Below are 11,331 nucleotides of genomic sequence, written 5' to 3'. Positions count from 1 at the left end.
AGGGGGATGCAGCATTCAGCAGGGCAGTCAGGAATGCATTGGTAGGGGTACAAGCATCCATGAGAAGTTCAGTGACAGCTCATCCCAGAGCGACAGGGCAGAAACAAGGAGGAGTGCTCACAGAGCTGGTCTGATCAGTATCCATGAAGATGACAAGCCCTGAAGTAATTGAGTCTAGGTGGTGATGCTTAACTGCCAGAAACAAGGGGTCCATAGGACTGGAGTCATAGACAAAAGGGGCTGGACCTTCAGGGAGTTATGGAGATTGCTAGTAAAACACGACACCCACACACGCCAAATAGATAGCCAAGAAGTGTGCTGTTTGATATCTATGATCAGAAGCAGGCTAGAAGGGAACAGGAAGCTGAGGGCTATTGTCTCAATAAAAACTCACAATTCTCTGCTCAGTTCTCAAACCTAAAACAATCCTGAGATCCAGAACTTTGTGACCGAAGAGATGACCACGTGCACAGGAGGAACACGTCTGTACTACCGCAGCAGGTGTACACTGTTCTGAGTCCCCTAATCCTTCCCCAAAGAGACTTACAGTCATTTACTCATGTGATTGAATGTACTGGGGAGAGGGAAATAACCAGAGGACTATAAGACACAGAGTCTGAGTTGACTCCGTGTATCATCATGGTCCTCCAGGAACAGTGGGAACCACAGGAGTCATGGAATGAATGGAATCCTGCTCAAGTCTGGCTCAGAGTGGATCCACCGTGACAACAGACATAACTGGCTGTTATTTCTCTGTCTCCAAATATATAATTGAGTTGCCAGGTGGGGGCTGGAGTGTTCTTCATTTTGAATCCTTGATTTTATTGGAAAGACCAAGTGGAAGACTCCAAAATTATTTCCTTCTCCCTCCTCCCAGCCAAGATAGTAAATCAAAGCATCCCTGGAGAATAGGAAGAGATAGTGGAAATTAGCATCACATTAGAGAGCCTGGCCCTAACTTCTTTATTCTGGCCCTCAGAGAAAATGAACGGATTGTGGAGAATGACTGTATCCTATGTAAGCCGAGGCAAGTAACAGCTCTGGTCATGGTTGCTATGCTACATGTGATATTGTTGATAAATGCTGACCAATAAGGATTCAGGGGCATGGTACACAGACATGGGTTTTGCAAATGTACTTTAAAAAACTTTTGTTTGTTTTGATCAGAAAAGATCAGGGAAAAGCTGCATTTGTGTGGAATAGACAAAAATATGTACTTATAGTTTTTCCCCAGGATTACATTAACTCTCCCACTTCTCTGTCATAATATATTCAAAAGGAATCTAAATCATTTGGACATGTCACAGATTATCGCATTATTGGACTGATGCCATTACATTGATGAAACACTGGTAGCTAGTACATTGGAGGCCTTGTTAAGACACATTTTAAAGAACAGCTGTTTCTGTCAAGCATTTAGTGGTCTAGTGGTCAGGGGTATTTGTAATATCTCCTGAAGGGTAAAAGACAAAATTACTAATTCCTATAGGCTTCAGTCTCAGTGAACTCCGGGAGTTGGTGATGGACAGGGAGGCCTGGCGTGCTGAGATTCATGGGGTCGCAAAGAGTCAAACACGACTGAGTGACTGATCTGATCTGATAGTAGAGAAGAAACCACGACACATGGTAGGACTCTGGTGGTTTGGCTAGAAAACATTGTGCACATAGAAATACTGTTAGAGCCCTTAAGTCCAATGATATGGGAGGCTTCCAGTTTTGAATAAAGTCCCAGAGTAGAAAAGGGTTCTGAAGCTGCCGCGGGCTATGGTACTAGTGGTCCTACTACTTGGGCCATATCATCTAACAGGTTCTATATTGTTAGAAGTGTCAGTGGTGAGAAAAGATGGAATCCAAGTTTATAGCAAACCCTAGTGAGAGAATCCTAATGCCTACTACTGGGCTTCTGGAACAAGACCATGTCATCTGCAGCGGAGAATTCCACTTCATTAGAGAGTCATCTTCTGGCATGATACTTGGCCAAGGGGCACCAAGTGGGAATTGCCCATAATGAGTTGAGTTATTTTAGACCCCCAACATCATAAAGCAGAAAGCTCAGCAGTGTCCATCTTAAGTCAGAAAAGATGCATTTGAGATTGAAATTAAGAGTATGGGAAAGCTGCATGAGCAGGTGGCCCAGACTCGATGTCATTCACTAGTGCCCCATTGTAGATGAATTTTCTATGAGCAATTGAAAAAAGGAGGAAAAGGCCTAAGTTTGATTTCTGAATGGGTAGGCTCAGTATAGGTGTGCAAACTGAATCTGGATAAACGTGGGGATGGCAGTGTTTCTTGATAATAGTGGAGACAGAAAAATCTTTCCAGTGGGTGGAAGAGCAAATGGGGAATATGATCACCCACTCTTTGTAGAAGTAGAACTGACCTTAAGGGAGAATACATGTTTATTTCTGTACATTTGCTAATGGCCTAGTAGAAAGGTCAGGGGTATGAAAGGAAAAGACCGGAAGATCAGAGATGAGAAGGTCTGGGATTGCTGCGGATGGATAGTGGGAGTTGGCTGCTGCAAGTGTAATGTTTGAATATGTTAATGCCTAACAGAAAGCATCCACCAAAGAGGCACTGAACAAGGAAGTAGACAAAGTCATCTGGCCAGCTGACATTGGTCCCTTTGTCAGTGACCATCCAGAACTGGCTTTTATGGAATGGAAGAGCCACAGTGCCCACACTGGTACTTCTTGATCATGAGCAGGGATTAAATAATGTTTATGCTCACTGCTTTGTCTTTTCATTGTCCCATTTTAATTTAATGTCTTTTAATTTGTCTTTCTATTGTGCTTAAAATCCAGAAACCAAGAATTATAATAATTATACAAACAAGTCATGAGGTTTACAAGAAAATTACCGGTACCAAAATTATGTAGCAAGATAGGATTTGACCAGAAACACAGTAAATTCCACAGAGAGGGAATTCTTACTTTATTAATTATACCTATTTAGATTCAGATATTGACTCAGACTTTGCATAAAAATCTTTTAAAATGTGGCTAATAATAGTGATTTTGGGAGGGGGTTTACATAAAATGGGAGGGAGTGAATCAGCAGAAAGGTTTTATTTAAAATGCAATTGTATTCTCAATTGTGTTACATCTGAGGGGAACCTTGTGGATTATATATCATTCAACAGGGAATGAGGGAAAATAAGGCTTTGAGAAAGGATACAGTATCATGGCACCAATTAGTGATAAAAACTATGGTTAAAATCCAGCTATTCTGAGAGTCCAGTGTTTTTCCACTAAGTCATATAGTCTCCTGTATTTAGAATAATGTTATTTGAAAATATTGTGGTTATGTACATGAAATTCATATTCCTTGAAATAACTGCTCTCTTAATCTGTCTTAATAAAGGCCCTGAACAAGTCCTGCATTTGTTTCATTCAAAAGAAGAATTAAAAATGCAGCTTGAGAAAATGGTGATAATTGTACAAAAAGTGATGACAGGTTGAAAATTCTCCAAATTATGAACTTATCCCAGCTATTTTCATACATATTTAATGCTAAATATTTTCTGCAAAATGTAAGTAACCTATTCTACCCCTAAACACTCTTTTTTGATGATCATGCACCATCTTGAGATTGTAGATTTTTCTATCCTAAACTTAATATTTCATTTAAAATTTTGATTTGCTTTTGGTCAGTTTAATGACTCAATAGCTCACTTTCAGGATTATTTCCATTTCAGATTCTCAACTTCAGATTATTTCTGGAGCACTAGCCAATCAGCGTTTCACATTGATTTTTTTTAAAACATTTTTTTTTTCTTTCTCAGATTCCTCATCAATGCAAGTATTTTCATCACTGAGGTGATAATTTGGAGATCATAGGGTGACAAAAGTTTGTCTGAGAATAATTTTCTCCTTCTCTATTACAAATTCAATAGTTTTGTAAAAGATTTTTTTATTATGCAAAACATATTTCATGTAAGAGTGAGCATTTGTAAGAAAAAAGGCCTACTTGTCTAAGATTTGACTGAGTGCTAGAACCAGAAAGTAAGTCTAACATAAAGCCAAAAAGATTTAAATTATTTCCTCCTTCTCCTACTCTTTAAAATACTGATACTCATGAAAGTCTTTTACTGTTATGGCAACACCATCCTGGCCTCAAAGTCCTTTCTCCCCTTTTTGCTTTCTGCACCACAATTTCTGACAAGCCACCCACTCACTCCTAACCCTCCTCATTTTAAAGTCTGAGAGCGACGTAGTTCTCTATCACTGTTTCTCCTTTTAGTCCACCTGGTATTTATCTGTTCACTTTCCAGGGAAAAGGAAAGCGTATCTGTGTGCACGTGTTTATGTGTGTGTATGTGTGCCTATGTGTGCATGCATGTGGCTGTGTGCATGTATCTCTGTGTGTGTCTATGTATTTCTGTATGTGTGTTTCTGTGTGTCTCTGTGTGCCTGTGTCTGTCTGTATGTCTTTTGCAGGTGTGTCTCTGTAGGTATCTGTGTCTCTCTATATGTGCATTTGTATGTATATCTGTGTGCAAGTGTGTGACTTTGTATATCATATCTTTGTGTGTCTGTGTATATATATATGTGCATGTGTGTGTCTCTGTGTGTGTAGGAATTGGGGGGAGTGAGAAGTAAGTAGGTAACCTAAATGGCCTTAACATTTCATCCATCTCCACCAAGCTTTAGACAGGCTTCTTCTGTCTCTAACTTCCCTTGTGGCTCAGAAGGTAAAGTGTCTGCCTGCAATGTGGGAGACCTGGATTTGATCCCTGTATCAGGAAGATCCCCTGGAGAAGGAAATGGCAACCCACTCCACTACTCTTGCCTAGAAAATTCCATGGACGGAGAAGCCTGGTAGGCTACAGTCCATGGGGTCGCCAAGAGTCAGACACGACTGAGCGACTTCACTTTCACTTTTCTGTCTCTAGGCCCCTGACTTCCCTTTCCTTAGAGCGTAATTTTAATTTCTTAATATAATCTTGATATATAAAAATACATATTTAATGAATAAGATTCAATGAGTTTGGACATATACAAATATGGGAACCGTCACCAAAATCAAGGTAATAAACATAACTCATTGCCTCCAAAATTTCCTCATGTCTCCCTTTTTAGGAGATAAGAACACCTAACATGAGCTTTACCTACTCATATTTTCAAGTGCACAATTCAGTATCATTAACCGTAGGTACTACACTGTACAGCAGATTTCTAGAATTTACTCATCTTGCACAACTGAAACTTTATACCAATAGAAAAACAATTCCCTGTGCAAGTGGGGGAACCAGACAAAAAGTATTGGCCATAGTTCAAGTGTGAGAGAGAATCTGAAAAACAACAGGATGAGTTTTTTTCAATGACCTGATTTTGAGGGAAAGATAATAAGAAAAGATGCTGTCAAGGATGTTGTCCATTTTCGTGGTATGATTTGGCAATAGGAACCACTGTGAAGTTTCAGAAGGGACACGTTACAGTCAGATATAGATTTTAGATAGGTCCCAGGTGACTGTGCAGGGATCCATTTGAAGGAGAGGAGGTGGAAAACCATAAAGAGGCCACGATGGGAATCCAAATAAGAGGTGATAGGGTGTAATGAGGCATAACTGAATTAAATATTCTAGGCAGCAATAATTCATTTAGTCTACAAGTCAACTATTAAAAAGAAATAATTCAGTAGTGTATGACTTTCCTTTAAATATCCATAGCAGATGTGAGTAGTCCCTTTACGGGAATATTGGAACCACTCAAAAGCTCTAATCAATTGACAATAATAACTTCTTGAATTTCAGAGGTAGAACAGAAAATTAAATTCTTCAGTTCAAGAGAATAAAACTGGCCCCCACATAGGAAAATTTTCTTCATTGAAAGCAGAAATGTCATCTGAACCTCATGAGGTCAGTTTGAGCTTGATAAAGTATTACACAGGGAATGAAGGAAAATTGGTCAATTTTGAAAATAATCAGTTATTATCTCTGGTTCAGCTATATTTTTTTTAAAAACTTTTATGTGCAATTCTGTACTTTTTGAATAAAATGGTAATCTCTTATTTTTGAAACATTCTTTGAAGTCTAGAGACTAAAATATGTTTAGAAATATATTATTTGCAGAATTTTCAATTGGTAAATAAAAGACAGAATCAGATGTTGCCCTGCTGGAATCGTAATACTTATTTTAGAAGCATCATTATTACCAAATCAGAATTTGTGGCAGCTCATGCAGTCTGATTCTGATACCAATCAGAGATATCAATGTCTTCCCAGCTCTTCTTTACAGGTGTAAGCTATGCTTGAGAAATACAGTTTCTCAGTATTTTTGAAATAAGCAATGTGTTTTCACAATACTTGTTTACAATATTCCCTTAGCCTTAACACTTAGTCTCTCAGTTCAACTAGCAAATTCTATTCCCCTTCTAAGACTTAACTCATGGGCCCCTAAAATTTCTCTTATTTTCCTAGGAAGAATTATTCTATCTTAGTTAATTACATGTTTCTTTTCCCCAATCCAAACGTCTTTCATTTTTACTTCCCTCCTTAACAATTATACCTTCTAAGGTCTGGCATTTCAAATCAACTTGCCTGAGACCTGCACTCCCTTGCATGTCTGTCTTTTTGTCTAATTCATCTAATTAAAATACACAGAGTCTATTCTCTTACAAATAAGCCAAGGCTGAGGAAAGCTGTATGGCAAGGAAGTTTGGTGTCACTATGGGTTGTCACTAAGCTCAAAAGGGCCCTCAATATAATACTGGTTCCTCCTCTCCCTGCCTACTTCCTCTATCACTCATTTCCAGGACTATAATAAACCTCATTCAATCTTCAAACATTTAACCTCTATTCATTTTCTCTTCACTCTTGAGCAAATAACCTCATATCTCACTAAGAAAAACACAGCCACCAGGAGGAAACATCACCACTTCCTATCAAACTTACAATCTGTCTACTTCTGTACTAATGATCTCTTTTTCTTTAGTTTCACTAGGGTAGTAGTTTTAAACTTTGGCTCCACATTGATAATAGCATCTGGGGAGTTTTCAAAAAATACTTCTGCTCTTCCAGAAAATTGCAGAGGATGGTAAACTTCCAAACTCATTCTATGAGGCCACCATCACCCTAATACCAAAACCTGACAAAGATCCCACAAAAAAAGAAAACTACAGGCCAATATCACTGATGAACATAGACGCAAAAATCCTTAACAAAATTCTAGCAATCAGAATCCAACAACACATTAAAAAGATCATACACCATGACCAAGTGGGCTTTATCCCAGGGATGCAAGGATTCTTCAATATCCGCAAATCAATCAATGTAATACACCACATTAACAAATTGAAAAATAAAAACCATATGATTATCTCAATAGATGCAGAGAAAGCCTTTGACAAAATTCAACATCCATTTATGATCAAAACTCTCCAGAAAGCAGGAATAGAAGGAACATACCTCAACATAATCAAAGCTATATATGACAAACCCACAGCAAACATTATCCTCAATGGTGAAAAATTGAAAGCATTTCCTCTAAAGTCAGGAACAAGACAAGGGTGCCCACTTTCACCATTACTATTCAACATAGTTTTGGAAGTTTTGGCCACAGCAATCAGAACAGAAAAAGAAATAAAAGGAATCCAAATTGGAAAAGAAGAAGTAAAGCTCTCACTGTTTGCAGATGACATGATCCTCTACATAGAAAACCCTAAAGACTCCACCAGAAAATTACTAGAACTAATCAATGACTATAGTAAAGTTGCAGGATATAAAATCAACACACAGAAATCCCTTGCATTCCTATACACTAATAATGAGAAAACAGAAAGAGAAATTAAGGAAACAATTCCATTCACCATTGCAACGGAAAGAATAAAATACTTAGGAATATATCTACCTAAAGAATCTAAAGACCTATATATAGAAAACTATAAAACACTGGTGAAAGAAATCAAAGAGGACACTAACAGATGGAGAAATATACCATGTTCATGGATTGGAAGAATCAATGTAGTGAAAATGAGTATACTACCCAAAGCAATCTATAGATTCAATGCAATCCCTATCAAGCTACCAACAGCATTCTTCACAGAGCTAGAACAAATAATTTCACAATTTGTATGGAAAAACAAAAAACCTCGAATAGCCAAAGCGATCTTGAGAAAGAAGAATGGAACTGGAGGAATTAACCTACCTGACTTCAGGCTCTACTACAAAGCCACAGTTATCAAGACAGTATGGTAACTGGCACAAAGACAGAAATATAGATCAATGGAACAAAATAGAAAGCCCAGAGATAAATCCACGCACATATGGACACCTTATCTTTGACAAAGGAGGCAAGAATATACAATGGATTAAAGACAATCTCTTTAACAAGTGGTGCTGGGAACTCTGGTCAACCACTTGTAAAAGAATGAAACTAGAACACTTTCTAACACCATACACAAAAATAAACTCAAAATGGATTAAAGATCTAAACGTAAGACCAGAAACTATAAAACTCCTAGAGGAGAACATAGGCAAAACACTCTCTGACATACATCACAGCAGGATCCTCTATGACCCACCTCCCAGAATATTGGAAATAAAAGCAAAAATAAACAAATGGGACCTAATTAACCTTAAAAGCTTCTGCACATCAAAGGAAACTATTAGCAAGGTGAAAAGACAGCCTTCAGAATGGGAGAAGATAATAGCAAATGAAGCAACTGACAAACAACTAATCTCGAGGATATACAAGCAACTCCTACAGCTCAACTCCAGAAAAATAAATGACCCAATCAAAAAATGGGCCAAAGAACTAAATAGACATTTCTCCAAAGAAGACATACAGATGGCTAACAAACACATGAAAAGATGCTCAACATCACTCATTATCAGAGAAATGCAAATCAAAACCACTATGAGGTACCATTTCACACCAGTCAGAATGGCTGCGATCCAAAAGTCTACAAGTAATAAATGCTGGAGAGGGTGTGGAGAAAAGGGAACCCTCTTACACTGTTGGTGGGAATGCAAACTAGTACAGCCACTATGGAGAACAGTGTGGAGATTCCTTAAAAAACTGGAAATAGACATGCCTTATGATCCAGCAATCCCACTGCTGGGCATACACACTGAGAAAACCAGAAGGGAAAGAGACACGTGTACCCCAATGTTCATCGCAGCACTGTTTATAATAGCCAGGACATGGAAGCAACCTAGATGTCCATCAGCAGATGAATGGATAAGAAAGCTGTGGTACATATACACAATGGAGTATTATTCAGCCATTAAAAAGAATACATTTGAATCAGTTCTAATGAGGTGGATGAAACTGGAGCCTATTATACAGAGTGAAGTAAGCCAGAAAGAAAAACACCAATACAGTATACTAACGCATATATATGGAATTTAGAAAGATGGTAACAATAACCCTGTGTACGAGACAGCAAAAGAGACACTGATGTATAGAACAGTCTTATGGACTCTGTGGGAGAGGGAGAGGGTGGGAAGATTTGGGAGAATGGCATTGAAACATGTAAAATATCATGTATGAAATGAGTTGCCAGTCCAGGTTCGATGCACGATACTGGATGCTTGGGGCTGGTGCACTGGGACGACCCAGAGGGATGGAATGGGGAGGGAGGAGGGAGGAGGGTTCAGGATGGGGAACACATGTATACCTGTGGCGGATTCATTTTGATATTTGGCAAATCTAATACAGTTATGTTAAGTTTAAAAATAAAATAAAATAAAAAAAAAAAAAATACTTCTGCCTAGGCTCAAACACCAGAGATGGTGGTTTAAATAGTTTGGGTTAGAGCTTGACTATGTTTTTTAAATTTCTTCAGATGATTCTAATGTAGTTAGGGTTGGGAATCAATCTTTGAAAAATTTCAGATTCTATCTTCTCAAATCATATACTCAAATTCACGCATTCCTTCTTTTCTATATGTAGAGGGAGTATAGAGAATCACTTCCTTTCCTCTTAAAAATAAAACCAAATGAAACCAGATCAACCAGCTAACCAACCAAGCAACAAAAAAACTTAAGAAAATTTCTCCGTCATACCTGTGGTGAGGAGTTTTCTGTATCAGCTTAGGTAGGCTGTGGCAGCCAGTTACGCATCCAAGCATGACTGGGCACGTTTCTGTGATGGATTCTGTAGAGATAGTTAGCATCTCTACACAGCTGACTGTAATTAACATGACTACCCTCAATTACCTGAGTAAGCGTGGCTGATTTCATCAGCTGAAAGTCTGAAAAACTTCAAAAGCTTAGGCTCCAAAATGGAGAAATTCTACCTGTGATCTGCAGTGTCCATTTTCATCCAAGAGTTTCCAGCCTACGTTTGACACAATCCAGAGGTCTGAAAAGAATTAAATATTAACACACACACACACACACACACACACACACACAATAACCACACCTGGTTCAGGACTTCTCTGGTGGTCCAGGGGTTAAGAATTCGCTTGCCAGTGCAGAGGACACAGGTTCAATCCCTGGTTTGGGAAGATTCCACGAGTTACAGAGCAACTAAGCACAGTCGCCACAACCTGTGCCACTAGTGAGCATGTGCTCTGGAGTGTGTCCGAGAGATGCAACTACTGAAGCTCACGCTCCTAGAGCCCGCATTCTGCAACAGGAGAAGCCACTGCAATGAGAAGCCTGCAAACCACAACAAAAAGTAGCTCCTGCTCAGGTCAGCTAGAGAAAGCCCATGCACAGCCACAAAGATCCAGGACAGCCATAAATAAATAAACAAGCAAGCAAGCAAACTGGTTCTGCCCCATCATTCCACTCAAACAGCCTACACATGTTGTAATTAACCTTGTTTTGCAAAAACATTTTCCAAGTGGCTATTCAATTGACGCATGCTTGGGAAGTTCAGGCTTTGTTTTTTACAGCTCTGGTTTACCTACTCTGTTAGATATGAAGTGTCCATTCCTGCGTGAGTTGACTTGTCTCATTATTATGTTCAGTTGTTCAATTTATAAATACACATGTTGGATTTTATCAAATGTTTTCTACCATCTTAAGATTTTTACACTAATGTAACTCATTTTCCAATATGAAATAATCTTGCATAACTGGGATAATTGAACAAGGTCATAAGTCTATTACTTTTATACATTGCTAGACTGAGTTTGTTAAGTTTTGACTTTTGATATTGAAAGAGCCTCTTAATGAAACTGAGATGGGAGTGAAAAAGTTGGCTTAAAACTCAGCATTCAGAAAATGAAGATCATGCCATCTGGCCCCATCACTTCATGGCAGATAGATGGGGAAACAATGGAAATAGTGACAGACTTTATTTTGGGGGGCTCCAAAATCACTGCAGATGGTGACTGAAGCCATGAAATTAAAAGACGCTTGCTCCTTGGAAGAAA

Source organism: Bubalus kerabau, chromosome 8 (genome assembly GCF_029407905.1).
Source record: "Bubalus kerabau isolate K-KA32 ecotype Philippines breed swamp buffalo chromosome 8, PCC_UOA_SB_1v2, whole genome shotgun sequence".
Taxonomy (NCBI): domain Eukaryota; kingdom Metazoa; phylum Chordata; class Mammalia; order Artiodactyla; family Bovidae; genus Bubalus; species Bubalus kerabau.
This window is presented reverse-complemented; position numbering follows the sequence as displayed.